Here is an 18,011-nt window from a genome sequence, read left to right as displayed (position 1 = left end):
TTACATCTGTGGAAATATGCAAATACATAATTCGAGGTATATATTTGACTATACTTTTGTTTTACTCATATGTCTGCCTTAGAATTCAGTTTAAGCCCTTTAAATACAGTATGCAGCAGGCTCTTGATGGAACATTTGATTTCATGGCAGTACAAAACCTGGTACACACATAGGCCAATGCAAGCAAGTTCTGGAATGAAAGATTCCAGGACAAAATTACTGAAGAGTTGACTTGGTGCCTTAAAGCAGCTATGGCAAATCACTGGAAATTTCTGGTGTCGAAACATCAATAGGCATCTGATAACATCCACTGAGAATGTAAGAACTTCATGATATGCACCAGGAGTGATGTCTCATTAAGTTTGTATTGCTTAACTGCACATGTGTTTCTTGTTATTTCTTCCACCCAGTGTTCCCTTTTAAAGGTGCATCCTGTGGGCTGATTCACTGGTTTCCATGGAAGTGTGGTCGTTAACAAAAATAGCTTCTGCATGGTGAGGTTTCCAGTTCCGCATGGCTGTGGGAATCTTCAATTTGGTTGCCTGTGTGGGTGATCCAAACTGCTTGGTAAGTACCCATAAGAGTGCTGCACTCCCAGTGGGCTAGAAGCACTTGTGGGCATTTAACATAAGATCTGACTGACCCATTAGGGAACCTGATCCAAAGATCCTGTAGTTCCATGAAGCCATAGGCACATGGAAGCAATTTTCAATGACACATGGTTGTGGGAGCACATATTTTGGCCCTGTGTCTGCATATGTTGGGTAAGCCAGAGCAAATGAGCTATTACTGAGCATGGATGGTTGATTTATTAATTTAAAGAACATCTATTTCACTTTTCTCAATGAATCAAAACTGCTTACACAGCTACTGATGATATTCCAGAACAATTGGAGTCACATTCAATAAAAACTATTCTTAAAAACAAAGTAATACAATGTCATGTTATAAAAATCAAGTTCATTTGGTAAAATTCTTTTGAATTAGAAACCGTATATTGTTCTAACCATGTATATGGCCAGACTTTCTATTAGAAAGCCTGTCCGATGATAAACAGGGGACTACACTAAAGCCATTTTTCTTTGTGCTGACCATTCATATCACTTCTCTGATCAGTGGTGACTAAAGCAAGGCCTCTTGTGCGGTCTTAAAGAATAAGGGAGTTTGCATCACAGTTTAATCTTTATTTTTAATTGCCACTACCTTAAACTGACTGACATCCCGAGCATTGTGGGGCTGCTGCACCCTTCCAAGGCAGCAGTGGGGCTGGACAAAATGGGAGGTTGCACAAGCAGTACTTCTTCGGATTTCTCAATTTGTGACAATGGAGAAATTTATGGAAGCGCTGCTTGTGCTACTTCTCATATTTTGCAGCCCCAGTGCTGCCTTTGAAGGGTGCAGCAGCCCCAAGGGCAGCATTACAAACATGGGATGCTGCACTGGATGTTGGCCATTGTGTCTAGGAGCTTATAGGCATCCGGGGTCAAATTTCAGGCTTTGATAATGAGAATTTGGCAGTGATTTTAAATGCTCAAAGTGTCTCACATGTCTTATCTTGTAATCCTTACAACAGCTCTGAGGTTCTTCCCACAACTGAAAACTGGGTAGGACAAGCATCTTACCTAGGTTTGGGAAATGTGCACGCTCCTAATTTTTGGCTGGGAGGAAAGAACTGGGTAGGAGGAGGGAGAAGTGATTGTGTGGGAGATAGGAGCTGGGTAGGGCAGTACTGTCCTACTCAGTTTTCATACCCAGCATCTGACCAAGGTAGGAGAAAAAGCTGCCCTATCCAGCACCTGTCTCCCACACAATCACTTCTCCCTCTTTCTATGCATTTCTTTGTTCCCACACAATCAAAAATTGGGAGGGCGCACAGATCCCAAACCTGGGTAGAACACCTGTCCTATCCAGTTTTTGGTTGTGTGAACAGACTCCGGGTAAGTATGTTAGTAAAGTAAGATTGCAATTGGAGAAAAGAGGCTGTGATGGCCTAAGGCCACAAAGTGAGTTTATGACAGAGGTGAAGTTATAACCGGGCTGACACCCTAACACTGCTCACACATGCAGCTAAGAGAAGCACGCATGCAGTGCATGCACTTCCAATTCTGAAGCACATGTGCTTGCAGGTGGAGGGGTGGTTTTTGGTTACCTGCGCTCCCTTCCATAGTGCTCTGTGCAAAGCACAAATATGTCTCTAAAGGCATCTGCTACATGTGTTCTGCTTTGAGCTACATGCGTGCAGAATTAGTTAGGTTGTTGGCCCCTGATTTATAGCCCAGTCTCAGAGCAAATATGCTATACTACCTCACTGACTACACGACACCAGCTCTCTATTGCAAGTTTGCACTTGATGTTTGTGTGCTTGTTTTTTGAACTAAACAGCAGCACTGGGAGGACCTGTGGTGTGGTGAGACGGCATGTGGGGGAGTAAGGAGGTGTACTTTAACCCTTTGCCCTGTCATGTTCCCAAATCAGCTTGGGCCCGTGGTATCTGTTGTTGTTTTTTCCACAGGGGGAATAGCAGCCTAGGGAAGGTGATATGGATCAGAACTATGGCAAGGACATTAAAGCCCCCTCTTCTCCATACTGTGACTCCGATATGACCCCTCCTTAGCATAAAAAACACACATCCAATCATCAATTATACGCTTGTCATTATGTGCAACTGATACAGAACAAGATTATTCCACCACCCCCACCACCATAAGGATATATATCTTGGGTTTTCACATTTGATGCATATTCTGTGTTTAAACATAGAAGATTATGCCAGAACTGCTGGACAGTCCCACTTGTGGTCATTTATTTTTCAAAACAGAATGATGCATCCATGGGCCAAGCAATACATGCCATTGAAACCCAGTGTTTTTTCTTTCTTTCTTTTGCAGCTGTACAGTTGCAGAGACTGTGATCAAGCAAAATGTCATGGCCTTGACCTTGAGGGACAGCCAGGTTTCAGATCATGAGGGGAAGAGCCAGGAAAATCTCATCATTATCACCAGTTGTTGAGGCGCAGTGGCAAGGATGAGCCAGGTAACACAGAACCCTGGGAACTCAAACACCGAGATGGTCCCCCACCAGAGTTGGATTCATCCAAGGGGTCAGACCCAGATTACCAGAATCCCCTCACCCTGCAGTGCACCCTCACTGACACAGGACACACATCAGTCACGGGTGACTGAGAGGCAGCTGAATGATTGGCTCCAGCCCTGAGAATTGCCACTGCAACAAAGGGGTGGAGTCTGAAGAAGATAGAGCCAAAATATATTCAATCATTAATTCAATTCAACAAAGGGCCCAGTTTGAACTGGGACTCTATTGGATTATCTCTTTCTCTCCAAGTCTCCACGGTCCTGAAGACCATCTGGGTCCCTTCAGGAGACCAAGAAAAGATGCAGAAGACCAACATAGGGGTGAATAAGTTTTAAAATCTGCCTTCTGCTGGTTTTTTCCCCTTCAAAAATCTCACAACTCCCACTTATGTTTCAAGATACTAGTATATTTTTATCCATGGTGGGAAGAAGCAGCTGGAGGGTGGGTTTTCAGCAGAAATATAAGTAGGGAGGAAGCCCCTCCCCTGCAGATTGGTATTATGTCTCATATTACAGCTTCCATGGTTGAATATCATGACCAAAAAAAAAATCCTACATGCTACTTAGTGTCACGTGTTATTTGGCCCAAAATAGTATTTTCTTGATGCATGTGTCCAGTGGCATTAGTGTAATGTCTACACAGCTAGCAATCTGAAGGGTTTTATAGTTGTGCAATGAATGAGCCAAAAGGGAAGAGGAATCATTAAGCAGATGGAAATAAGCCCTTCTTAGTTCACTTTTTCAATGCATGTAAAAAAACTCATCAAGTTGACAATGACATAGTAGCCTTCGTTCACATAAAACAGAAATGAGGCTCAATTCATGAGACTGCATCCTTACACATTTCTGATGAACAATATGTTGCAGGAGGGAAGCATGTCACCATTTCACCAGTACAATTGTCAGAGCAATAACAGCAAACCGACAGACGTTTTCAGATGCTGTCACTGTAGAAAACACTGCTCAGATGCAAGTTTTGTGTATTTGAAATCAGCAATGACACATGCTAAAAAAATTGTAGTGGAGGAAAGGTCAGTGGTCTATCTACTATAGCTATAGATTTCCCGGCACAATCATTTAACTTGAAAAGCAGTCTTACATCTCAACTTCGCACTATTTCTTATCTACGATGCAGTGACTCTTTCCTTCAAATCTTAAAGGTGCAGAAACCCAGATAAAGTTATCATACTTCCTTTAAACCATATACAAATTAGAAGTTTGAAAAGACAGCTTAGCACGAAACAGGATTACTTTATAAAGAAGACATTGAGTGCTGGATAACCTTTCAGCATGAATGTATAAACCATAATCATGTGTATCGAAAGTATATCTTGTGACTGTTTGAAAGAAGACCTTGACTTCGTCAAAGATACAGCACAAAACAAAATGGATATATGTCGTAGGTTTATTGAATGCCCTAAAAGCTCATATTTCTCTTTTATCTTTTACCTTCCTTTTAAAGAAGCACAGAATGGTGCACAACTGCAGGTATTATTTGTTTGCACCCACACCCCAAGAAGACACGAGACACAGAAAATTATGGTGAAAAGGGCCACAATTTTTATTAATGTTAACTTTTATTAATGTTAAAGTGAAACTGAAATGGAAACAGGGATTGGCTCTCCACCCCCACAGTGCGGTACCTAAAGACGTGCCACCTCCATGGCATCCTAGCCTAATTCACAGGGGTGAAAGCACCTTGGCTCCAGGCAGCCCCATAGCTCTAAAGCATAGGCTGCCCATCTTAGCTGACCTAAGGTCAGGTCTCTGCCCTTGGCAGCACCCCCCATCCAAAGCCCCAAGGAGCCTTTCTGGGGATGTCACTTGACAGAGTAGAGCAGACCAGGTCAGAGTTCTCTGATCTGGTAAGCCTCTAGGGATCTGACCTGCCATTCTATCACTGAACACTTACCTGAAGTTGCTCACCAAGGCTTAGATATTACTTCCCACTGCACTGTACCTGCCCAGTTGTGACCAGGAAGGGAAACTTATCTAACTAGAGAATACAGTCAGGGGCAGGCAAAAAAGGACACGCACCAATGGCCAATCCAGTGAACGCCAAAAAAATTCCTTTCTGGCCCCAAACGGTGACCAGCAAGCCCAGACTGTACCCAAGGAAAGGGCAGGAGGGTGCCTGTTGAGAATGGACTGAGAGGGAAAACGCCGATGGCCATTGAGGGTCAGAAATCATGCCCCCTCACAACACAGGAGCCAATGGGCTCCGACCCCTGCCTCGTGCTCCTCAGGCAGGGGGCTGGGTCAAACAAACCATGCTGCCCACTTGGGCAACAAGAGGCTGGATTCAGACTAGCTACAAAGTAATCAAGTATTTACTTCTGTCTTTAAAACAGTCAAAATATTTCAGCTGTGCATGCATGGCCTACATTTGATGCGTTTTATGAATATTTATGAATAGATTTATCAAGATTTTCAAGGGCTTTGTGAAATTCTCTCTAAGCATGAAAGGATCAAAGAAGTAAGGATTTGCTCCCAGTTTGGGTAAACTTCTTTTAGCTAACTGTAACTATGACAATTGACAGACAAACTGTACTGAGTACACAGAGTGTAAATATTGTACTATAGCAACGTAACCTGGTCAAGGATCATAATAAAGATCTTTGACTTTTGACTTTGAATCAAATAAGAAGCTATTCTATCTTATTTGTTTCAGACACAGCTGAACCATTTAAAAATAATTATTTTCAACTCGAATTCAGGGCGCTGATAGGATTTGAGGGGAGAGATGGAATGGAGGTGAATGGGTGGGTGTGAAATTCTCCAAGTATCAGTGTCAGCTGATCACTGGTTTTTGGAAGTGGTAGGCCCCGGAGTACTGAAATTTCTCCAAAGTGAAATCTGAAAGAAAACATCAGTGCTTCTCCAGGAAGAAACTAAAATCTGATGAAGAATTTCAGGGTGTGTCCCAAGGAAAAGCATCAGATAATTTTTTCAGACATTTCTCCATATTCCATAGTGGTGTTATGTTTCTTCACCCCACCCCCTAGTTTTTGTTTGTTTGTTTGTTCCTGGTGGATGCATGGGTCCTATTTTCCCTGGAATACCCCTGGAATTATACTGTGCTGATGATAATAACATATTTTTTGCCTCTAGTTAGAATTTCTCTCTTCATTGTTGAACAAAATACAGAGTATCTCATAATATTTACTCAGTATTCAGCTTTCCTCTACAAATGACAAAGTCACATTTAACAGATGCTTTGTGAGATGGTAAAGAGAGATAGCAGTTTCCATGGCCTGGACAACTTCAAAATGAGATCATTTCACTGTTAACACAATTTTTTAAAATGTAAAAGCCACATTGACAAGTTGTAAAAGAACAATAATGCTGTGGAAAATAAAATACATGTGTTGAAAAAATCATAATAAAGTGTGATTGCTGTCATCTCGATACAGACAAAAAGATTAGATGCAACCATGATGTAGAAGGCTTCCAGAGCTCTACAGTGTGGCATGATATTCAAGATATCTGCTTCCCCACAGAAGTGCCCCGAGGCCTCTGAACATAAGTACTTGAGGGCTGCAGAACTCTCAGGGACATAGTTTCAGAGGACACAGGGCATTTATGGCAGAAGCAGAGAGAAACAAAAATCCCCCCACCCCACACTGCATGCTGTAGAAATATGAAAGCTTTTCACACTGCAGGCACATCTTCCCAGAGAATTGTTACTGCCTTCGTCAGGACATCAGCCAGCAGAAGCAGTAGGAAGAGAGAACTGTGGGGTGGGAGAATACAAATCCTTGGCATCATTTGTAAATACTGAATATATGTTGAATATAATAAGGCAATGTGGGGGCTGCCATTTCCCTCCAGAATGAATGGCAATTATGCAAAGTCATGATGTAGTGATATGTTATTCAATCTCAAGGGGGAAAAGATGGCCAGCAGGAGCTAACCATTTGGAAGGCTTACAGCACTTCCAGCATGGCTTCTCGCCGCCACCTGCATGAAAGATTATAAGGACATCTGTACTGTAGTGATTCCCACAGTAAGGCCACCCAAAAACTTAACAAAACATTCATTCTATCCTCTCAAAGCCACCAAAAATTGCTGCCATTTTTGCCACCTTGAATTGGGCAGTGAGGATGAGGGGGCATTTTAGTACCAGTGCTGGAAAAAGTCTATTAGCCATCTAGTAAGCTAGTCAGACTTAGCATACATTCTATAATGCAAATATCACCATTTGGTTTTTGTCTTGGTGACATTCTCTTTTGCTTACCTCAGCAAGAAAAGGAACACCATTGCAAACCTAGTCCTGAATCAGTGAGTCAGTTTCCATTACAGAGTTGTTTCTCCTGCAAAAGACCTCTGCCATAATTGGATTTATGCCAGATAGAATGTTGTACTTATACATCCACTGAGAGTAGAAATGAAGATACCAAACCTCAAGTGATACAATATTTTCTTCACCTTGTAAACCCAGTGAAACTGCTGCTTAGTTATTTGGGGAACAGTTTACAGAAAAACAATTCACAATGCTAGTCTAAGCATTATCGTATCCAAGTAATACCAACCCATCGCTTGTCACTTTTTTCAATTTTCCAAGTTCATTTTACCACAAAGGATTTTTTTGTGTTAAGCAGTTGTGGATAAGTTTGGCATCTTTGTGTGGACAGAGCCTTTAACAGCTGCAGGACAGGCATAAATGAATATGTGAAACCTTTCCCTGTCATTGCATCTCCATATCAGGAAAAGTTTAGTTTTACCTCTGGATTGTTGTGGGCTGTTCAACTGTTAAAGTAACAAAACATACAGAAATAGGCAACAAAACACAAGCTCTATATAATATTATAAGCTCCCATATTACTCCGTTCTTAACTATATTATTTTTTAAAATGTCCACATTCTGGGTCCAGTGCAGACTTGAAGCACAGGTCATCCACCCTTGATTAAAGGCTTTGTCTGTCTTGAAAAACTGAAGGGATGGTTGCTGTCTTTTAGCTGCTTTATGTCCCTTTGATGTTTATGCTTCTGGCTGAGTAACCGGCTGAGCAATACGCTCCAATGTGTGGGCCCCAATGAAAGCCTAATGACTGTAGTCTAGGCCAACTAAACTTTCTGGACCATCTTCAAGGGAAGCCTCACATAAAGCACAGTATAGTAATCCAACAAGAAGTGACTAGAGCATGAATTACTGTGGACAGTTCTAGAGATGTGCAAGCCTCCTTCAGCCCTCCCCCAAGGGGAATGGCCCTTTTGAACATTTTTCTCAAATGATTTTGGCTTAGGATTCAGTAGGGACACTCAGGAATCTCAATGCTTAGTTCCTCAATTCCCTGCCAGTCCCTTCCTCTTCCCCAAAGCAAAAAAGAGGAAGGATATAGCAAGTGGCAAGCAGGGTTCACTTCTGCACAGGAGAGTTCCACAAGGCCTCTCTTTAGCATGGTCATTCCTTCTTAGCATTATGCTGCTTATTAATTTCTAGCATAAAAGATCATTTCCTAGCAGGAAATGGTGCTCTGCACATTGGGCAACATGATGTGCAAGCCTCCATAGTCAGAAGGAGGGCTATGAGTCCTCAAGGAGCCTTCAGTGTACCTGTGTTAAAGACTTCTTTCCACAGTGAGTGAACTAGAAACAGGGAGGGGGAAAGTAATTTTTGCATCTCTCCCTTTCCTCCAAAAGCCCTTTCAACTTGTATACAGGTAGCCCTCACTATCTGTGGGGGATCCGTTCCTGCCAATTTCTGTGGATAATGAAACTATGGATAATGAGAACTTATGTCAATGGCAATTGCCAGTGTGTGGAGGGAGGGAGGTTCCTGGATGGCAAAAGAGCAACAAACAAGCAAACAATAAAATGGCAGAAATTGGAGAAATGATGTAGCATGCCAAGCTCTACAGGTCTCCATCTGTCCAGCAATGCCTCCCCGCCAAAGCCCCAATTGCACTGATTTTCCACACCCCAAAAATGCATTTGTCTGGAAAGAGCCTCAAAATGGCTCAGCAAAATGCCCTCGGAGATCATTTCTGGCCACCTAGGAACTGCAGATAGCAGAAATGTTACCCTTTTAAGCTCCTTTTAAATGGTCCAACCACAGATACGTGAAAGCATGGGTGCCAAGACCATGGATAATGAGGTCCACCTGTACATCTGTTTCTGAGGTTCATAGAACTGCAGGGAGCACAGGAAATGCTGTTTCTGAGGAAGCAAAGGAAATGTTGTCCTCATGGTGAGGGGGAGGGAGAATGAGTAGGTAGGCTGGCAAATAACATCAGAGTGGGTGGTGAGGCAACATACAATATTGTATATTGTATTCTTCCTTATTATATTGACTGCCAAATCTTTGAGCTTGTCCGATATTTCCTCAAGAAATCTCCCTGACCAAAGCGCTATTCACTCATTCTGTAACCATGTGTGCACTGCTACAAGCAGTCTCTGCAAGCCTCACCCCTATGCTGGTGTGATATGTCAGTCTACAAAAATCATTCCCCACCCTCACCCCACTCACTCTGGGGTCAGCATTTATCGGAAGAGACACTCACTCTACTTGAGGAGACATGTACGACGACAAATGCTGGCACCCCAGTGTTCCTATCACAGGAAGGCTCTCACCCTGCATACAGCACTTCTTCTTCAGACAAATACGGTGAGTGTTGAAAACAGGGTGAGATGGGGTTAGATGGCAACCCAGGAGTGGACATTATAGGGAGCATTTGCAATGGTGTACATTCTACAGGGTTATGGGGTGAATACAGCTCCTAATGGAGCCATAAAAAGGAGCCAGCATGTTGTAGTGGTTAGAGTGCTGGACTAGGACCAGGGAGACCCGAGTTCAAATCCCCATTCAGCCATGATACCAGCTGGGTGACTCTGGGCCAGTCACTTCTCTCTCATCCTAACCTACTTCAACGGGTTGTTGCGAGGAGAAACCTAAGTATGTAGTACACTGCTCTGGGCTCCTTGGAGGAAGAGCGGGATATAAAATGTAAAAAAAAAAAAAATAATATTTTTAAAAATGAGCTAAAATTTAGGCAGATTCTATTAAATGTAAGCCTTATCCATAGCCCATGTGTCTGATATGATAAAAGCTGCTTCCTAACTCCATCCCCAGCTCTAACTACAGTCACATAGACAACAAATGGAGCCTGTTGGAAGATCAAACATATAATCTATAGGCCCTATCTATATGGTTGTGCATACTCTCAAAAAATCCTTAGAAGCATGAGGGGATGCCGTCAGAGAAACGCAAGCCCTAGAGATGGTTCAGACAATCCTTTCCCAGCCCATGGAATTAAAAGCCAGGTATGCCAAGAGCATCTCTTTCATGGATGGTGTCTTTCATGAATATCCTGACACCCTCCCCCAGCAGTAGAGGCTGGAGCAGGCGTTGCTGGGGGGACAACGACAGGGAACTTTAAACATAAATTAGTAGGTGCTTACCTCCATTCCGGCCACACCTGCAAGCTGTTCCAAGCAGCAGCATGCCACCCAGTACTCCCTGCAGCAGGGATTGGCTCTGCCACTCTCCTGGCTGCTGGTGCTCTGTGGAAGCCAAGTGATTGGTAGAGCCAATCCCTGCCACACAGGAGCAGAGTGAGGCTGGTGGAGTCCCGTGTGTGGCCACTGACACAGCCCCCTGGCTCCACCCCCATGTCTGACATCAGACGCAAGGGCCCGGTTAGCCATGCCCTGCATCTGACATCAAACATGGGGTGTGTGGTCTCCCTTCCAAACAGGGCTGCATGGCACCATTTGGAAAGGAGATTGGCCCGCACTGCATTGGCAGGGACAGCCATTCTGGCTGTGCTGCCAATGCAGTGCAGGCCGATCTTGCTTCTAAACGGGGCCGCAGGGCCCTGTTTGAGAGGGAGATCGATTGGCCCTGCTGCATTGGCAGCGAGACCAGGAGTGGCTCTCCGGAAGCGTCACTCTGGCTGTGCTGCCAACACAGCGCAGGCTGATTTTGGCTCCAAACGTGGCTGCATGGCCCGTTTGGGACTGAAATAACGCCCCTGCATCTGAGGTCAGATGGGGGGGCATGTCTGAGGCCACGCTCGCGGCCCCTGATTGGTGGCGGCAGCCCAGGTTCTTTGAACTAGTTTGCCCAATAGTGGCTCTGCCCCTGATGCCACAGGGAGTTCTGGGCAGATGCTGCTGCTCAGAGCAGCTTGTAGGTATGTCTGGAGTGGAGGTAAACACCTAGTAATTTATGCTTATACGTGCCTTTCGCTGTCCCCAACCCCCGAGGTGCCCACACCGGCTGCCATTGCCTCCCAGCACAGTCCTGTATCACATGGGGGGGGCTTCATCTGAACCACCCTTCTTCACATGACCTAAAATTACTTTGGTATTTAAACTGGTATTGGGGTAACATGTAGAGCAGCCGTTTAGACTGCTCTCTCCATGTGATAAAGGGACACACTGGGGGAATGTCCGCTAAAGATGTCAGGATGGGTCTCTTGGTGCATTGCCCTTTTAATCACATGGCCCAGAAAAGTATGATCTGAATGACCACTAGGGCATTCAGAACGTGTGTGTGGTTCTTTGGATTCTCTCCCTCTCCCTCTCTCGCCCTCTCCCTCTCGCTCTCTGCATGCTCATGCTGGCCATGCACACCTGGCTACTGGTTTATACAAAGGTAATAATTACATTTGCCATCACCAATCATGGAATAGCCACTATTTGAATAAAAAGGGGTGGTATATGATTTTTAAATCATAAAGTAAGGTATTTTAAAAATTGCAACTTTATAGTAGTGAATGGCTATCAAAAACATGTGAATGTTGCCAGTATAAATGCTGACAGGACATTTTGATTCTTTTACTTCATAAAGGGATCATGCCAAGGACTTCATTACTACAGTAACACAAAAAAAGTATACACTTTGTATGAGCTCCAAAGCCCTCTTCCAAAATCAACAAAACGTAAGCTTAGATAACTATGCCATTTGTGTAATTAAAAAGGAAAGAGAGGGGTATATATAAGAATTGAGTTTTCTTTCAAAGAAAAAGAAACTCACAAGACTACCATGAATACTCACTGTAAACAGAGCACAGATAAATACCACAGTTTTGTATTACAAATACATTATTGCACTTCTGCAATGTTTCTGTTGCTGTATGGATATACTGTATGGATATGTGTAATGATGAATAATTATAACTAGCTGGCCGGGTGCAGAGCATCTGTTGCTTTGCTGGCACACTTCTCTCCCTGCCTGCTTCTCCTCCCACTCCCATGCCCGGCCCGCTTCTCCTCCCCTCCATGCCCAGCGCTTTCTGGCTGGCGGGCCAGCCAGCCAGCTACTTTCTCCCACCCGTCTGCCAATTCCTAGCGGCCGGGCCTGCCTGCCGCCACCTCCTCCTCCCAGCAGCTGGACCAGGCCGGCCTACCACCTCCTGTCCCTGGCAGCTAGGCTGCCACCACTTCCTGCTTTTGGCGGCGGGGAAAGACCAGCCTGCTGCCACCTCCTGCTCTTGGCAGCTGGGCCAGGCTAGTCCTCCACCTCCGGTTCCCGGCAGCCACCCTGCCACCACCTCCCGCTCTTGGCGGCTGGACCAGGCTGGCCTGCCGCTGCCTCCTGCTCTCGGCAGCTGGGCCAGGCTGGCCCACTGCCGCCTCCTGCTCTTGGCAGCCAGGCTAGGCCAGCCCGCCACCTCCTGCTCCCTGAGGCAGGCAGGCCTGGCCCGCTGCTGCTGCCATTGTCTCCCCATCCCCATTGCTATCCCCCTGGCAGCTGCTCTCATGAGAGCTGCCACACATGGGATTAATGATGGGTATGCCTAGCAGTACTGTCCCCCCAAGTCCTGCTATGCAGCCTCATCATGGCAGGGGGGTGTTCCTGGGACAGATGAGCAATGTATATTGGGAGATATACTCCCAGTAGGGTCACCCAAAGCATGAAGGTCATCCCAGCTGCCCAGCTAAAGCAAGCAAGCAAGCACCTATATTGGGCAGCAGCAATATAGGAAGGTGCTGGAGGCAGACAATCACTTCAGTGACAATGACATCTGCATCATTTCATACTGCACAGGAGAAGGCAATGATAAACCACTCCTGTATTTTACCAAGAACACTACATGGATAGAAAAAATGGAATGATTGTCAATGTAGTGCCGGATGATGGGCCCCTCGGGTAGGATGGTACTCAACATGCTACTGAGGAAGAGATGAGGATCTCTCAGAGAACCGATGGTGTTTATGAAGCACTTAGACTAAAGCCTTTTGGACGTCTAGCAGCTGGTGTTTCCGTGTGGGAAAAGAAAATCCAAAGCTGCAAAGACAGAATTACAGTGGAAACGTGGAACAGAAGAAGCATGAATAAAGATCAACACAGTGAAAGGTGAAATGAATCGACTACAGATTGACATCTTGGGCATCAGTGAATTAAAATGGACTGGAATGGGACACTTTCAGTCAGAAAAATATACTGTTTACTACTCAGGACACAAAAACCAAAGAAGGAACGGTGTTGCTTTCATAGTCAGGAAGTACTGCAATGACAGTACTTGGGTACAATGCAGTCAGTGACTGACTAATATCAATTAGATTTTGTGGACAACATTTAACATGACAGTTCTTCAAGTCTATGCCAAGAAGAAGAAGAAGAAGAAGAAGAAGAAGAAGAAGAAGAAGAAGAAGAAGAAGAAGAAGAAGAAGAAGAAGAAGAAGAAGAGTTTTATGCTCAAGTTCAGTCTGAAATTGACAGAACATGCAAACAAGATGTGATGCTGGCGGTTGGAGACTGGAATGACAAAGTTGGAAAAGGTAAGGAGGAAAACACAGTCAGCCTATATGGCCTTGGAAACAGAAACGAAGAAGGAGAATAACTTATTAGTTTCTGCCAAGCCAATGATCTTTTCATTGCTAAGAATATGGCTGGGGGCCAATTGTGGAACCGATCACGAACTGCTCATGTGCAGGCTCCAAGTCAAGCTAAAACAGAAAAACAAACTATCCAGCTTCCATGATATGATCTTGAGAATATACCCACAATTTTCAAGGAGAACATCAGAAACTGTTTGAAGTTCTGAACCTCATTGATAGGGAACCAGAGGAACTGTGGAATGAAATCAAAGAAGTTGTTAAGGATGAATGTGAAAAGAGACTGCCAAAGACCAAGAAACAGAAGAAAGCAAAATGGATGTCAGAACAGATGCTGGAAATTGCCCAGAAGAGGGGAGAAGCAAAGTCAAGAAAGATAAAGACTTCAGGAAGGATCTTAATAAGGAATTTCAGAAAACTGTTAGAAGAGACAAGGAGCAATACTACAATGACATCTGTAAACACCCTGAGGATGGAAATAGACACGGAAACACAAGGAAAGTTTTCTGAAAGATCTCGGAACGCAGAGGGAGGTTCAACCTCGAATTGGTATGTTGGTATGATGCCAAAGGACAGATAGTAACTGATTCAGAGAAGATCAAACAGAGATGGAAGGAGAATACTGAAAATCTGTACATCAGGGACATCAACATCCAAGATACTCTAGAAGACATTCCATATTTGCAAGAACCTCTAGTATGGGAAGATGAAGTTAGATCAGCACTCCAGTCATTACAAAGTCAGAAGGCTACAGGAATTGATGGAATAGCTACAGAAATATGGCAGGCAGCAGAAGACGAATCAGTCAAGGCTCTAACCAAACTATGCCAGCAAATTTGGAGAACAACACAGTGGCCAATGGATTGTAAGAGGTTAGTCTATATACCCATACCAAGGAAAGGAGACTTAACAGACTGTGCAAACCATCGCACAGTATCCTTAATTTCACATGCTAGCAAAATAATGCTCAGGATCATCCAATGCAGATTAGAGCCCTACATGGAAAGGGAAATGCTGGTTGAAGCTGGTTAAAGAAAATGCTGAGGAACAAGAGACATCACTGCTGATTCCTGCTGGATAATTGAGAAAGCCAAAGAATACCAGAAAGAAGTCAATACATGCTTTATTGACTACAGAAAAGCCTTTGATTTGCATTGACCATGTCAAGTTGTGCAACATCCTTAGGAAAATGGGCTTCCCAGAACATCTCATTGTTCTCATGAGAAACCTATACACAGGACAGGAAGCCACAGTCCAGATGGAACATGGTGAAACAGACTGGTTCCAGATCAGCAAAGAATAAGACAAGGCTGTATACCTTCTCCTAATTTATTCAGTTTATATGCTGAACATATGCTGACAGCTGTATTGGACAAAGATGAGCGTAGTTTTAATGTTGGAGGAAGAGACATCAATAACCTATGCTACGTAGATGACACCACTCTGATAGCTGAGAATGCAGATGATCTGCAAGCTCTAGTAATGGAAGTCAAGGAGCACAGAAAAAATGGGACTACAACTACATGTAAAGAAGACTAAACTAATGACAAGGGGTACAGCAACCAGCCTCAGAACTGATAATGAAGACATTGAAGTGGTGGATATCTTCTGCCTTTTAGGATTGACCATCAACAGTGAAGGATCCAGCAGCCAAGAAATACGCCACAGACTAGCACTTGGTAGGGTTGCAGTGAAGGCCTTGGAAAGGAAATTTAGATGCCGTGACATGTGTACACCTACAAAGATTAGAATTGTTCAGACCGTGATGCTCCATGGATGCAAAAACATTGACGCTTTGGGGGCTAGGTCCCTTTTCCAAGAGCTCCTGGTGCAGTACCTGGTCCACCCTTCTTGCTGAGACCTGACTCTTTTCCTTCTCTAAAGTTCTTAATCCTGGCACAACTGGTGCTGGGATGCTTACCCCCACAGAATTCACAGTCATGGCAGAACATCCATGAGGAGCACGTGCACTGCACACCCATGTTAAAGTCCCAGCACACCAAACTGGGTTGAACCAGCTGCCCCCATTGCTGAGGAGGCAGTGGAAAACCTGTTGTACCTGGCACTAAGGTGGGTGGGTAAAACCCATACCAGACAGCTGACCAAGGCCACATCCCTGAAGGGGTCCCACCTGATCCGGAATCAGCAGGCAGGTTGCCAGAAACAGGCACAGATGCAGGCATTGGAGGACTAGTTTCCTGAGTGAGAACAACTGGTGCAGGGGCAGGTGGTGGTGGATACTCTTCCAATTGTGCTATACAGTCAGAAAGAGATTTCAAAAGATGAGCACGCTTGTCAGCCTTTCTCTCCCTGTGGGGCCTGGGAGGGACCCTAGATGGACCACCAGGATTTGGGCCAGCAGGTTGCTGCTTTTCCCCCATTCAAGCACTTCAAGAGGGCTTTCACCATGCCCCTATCTTCATCATCAGATGACGAGGAAAACACCAGAGGTCTTTAGGCTTAATAGGTTTACCCCCAGATTTCCCTTTAGCCCCTTTTGGTGGCATAATGACAATGTTGTGCACAGTAGTAAGCTCCTTTGATCACAGCTGCCCACATAAGGCCCAAATATGCAATGCCGCACAGCCAGTGAGTAGCCCAAGGCACAGCCAGTGAGTAGCCCAAGGCACCCAATACCCACAATCACCCCAACCCAAGATGCCCACATGTCAGCAAGTCAGTCTAAGAGGTTGAGCAAAACATCCAGACAGGGCAAGAATGGAAAAGATGTGGGAGGGGGCCCTAAGGCAGCATGAACACCACCTACACAGCTACTCCAAATGCCCAGTCCTCAACACAAGCTTCCCAACAACTAAACACCAAACTGCTTGTATGGCTATGAAATGTGCCACCACACGAGCCACCCAGCAACTACTTGACACCAAACTGCTTTTATGGCTATGAAATAAACCACAAGAGGCTCGCTGTTTCTCTCCGCTTCCACTAACACACGTCCCCGCAGCTCACTACCGTGGCCCAGGCTGCACAGACCTAGTCCAGGAGAGACGATGTGGAGAACCTTCCCTGTCACTCGCAAACTCCAAACTGAGTTTGGGGTGGGCTACGAGCCGCAACGGCAGCTCGTGCCACACCCCCAGCCAGTCCTCCAGCCAATGGCTGGACAAGACCTGCCTTGTTCCTTTTCAAAGGCCATGGCAAAGCACCCTTCTCCCAGACAAGCTGGGGTGAGCGGACAAGTCAGTGACTGACCAGGAGAGAAATCTTGCGGTCATTTTGGGCAGCTGGTTGAAAGTGTTGACTCAGTGCATGGAGAAAAGGGATAATTCCATGTTAGGGTCAGTATAATAATGCCTTTATACAAATCTATGGTGCAGCCACATTTGGAGTACCATGTACAGTTCTGGTCACCGTATCTTTAAAAGGACATTGTAGAACTAGAAAAGGTGCAGAAGAGGGCAACCAAGATGATCAGGAGCCTGGAGCACCTTATTAAAAGGCAAGGCTACAGCATCTGGGGCTCTTTAGTTTTGAAAAGAGGAGACTACGGAGAGACATGATTGAGGTGTAAACAATCATGCATGGAGTAGAGACTGCTGACAGAGAGAAATTTGTCTCCCTTTCTCACAACACTAGAACCAGGGGCCATCCCATGAAACTGAAGGTTGGGAAATTTAAGACTGACAAAAGGAAGTACTTTTTTTCACACAGCACATAATCTATGGAATTCCTTGCCATGGGATGTGGTGATGGCCATTAGCTTGGATGGCTCTAAAGGGGGCTTAGACAAATTCATAGAGGACAGGTCTATCGATGGCTACTAGGCTGGTGGCTATAGGCCACCTCCAGCCACAGAGGCATGATGTCTCTAAACACCAGTTGCAGGTAAGCAACAGCAAGAGAGAGGGCATGCCCTCACCTCTTGCCTGTAGGCTTTCTAGAGGCATCTGGTGGGCCACTGTGTGAAACAGGATGACAGCCTGGATAGGCCTTAATCAATCAGTCACACCTAGGAGAAATATATATATAGATGGAGTACAGCCACCATTCATTGCTCCTGTTCAGCTATAATAATTGCTATTTTTTTCTTTCTTCTTCTTTATAAATGTGCTACATGTATATAACATTTCAAATAAGCAATATAAGAACCTGAAAAAATTAGAAAATTGAAAAAGA

At 44.8% G+C, this 18,011-nt stretch overlaps 1 long non-coding RNA gene across 1 annotated transcript; it reads left to right on the top strand.

Moving 5' to 3' along the window:
• The first annotated feature begins 469 nt into the window (after positions 1-469).
• Positions 470-4,872, top strand: LOC128325828 (uncharacterized). The gene is made up of 3 exons (XR_008307656.1): positions 470-567; positions 2,889-3,033; positions 4,555-4,872. It is a non-coding gene; the product is annotated as an uncharacterized LOC128325828 (long non-coding RNA).
• Positions 4,873-18,011: the final 13,139 nt, after the last annotated feature.

The sequence above is a fragment of the Hemicordylus capensis genome, chromosome 5, assembly GCF_027244095.1.
Source record: "Hemicordylus capensis ecotype Gifberg chromosome 5, rHemCap1.1.pri, whole genome shotgun sequence".
Taxonomy (NCBI): Eukaryota; Metazoa; Chordata; class Lepidosauria; order Squamata; family Cordylidae; genus Hemicordylus; species Hemicordylus capensis.
The sequence above is the reverse complement of the archived record's forward strand: the minus strand, read 5'-3'. Positions and strand labels throughout refer to the sequence as shown.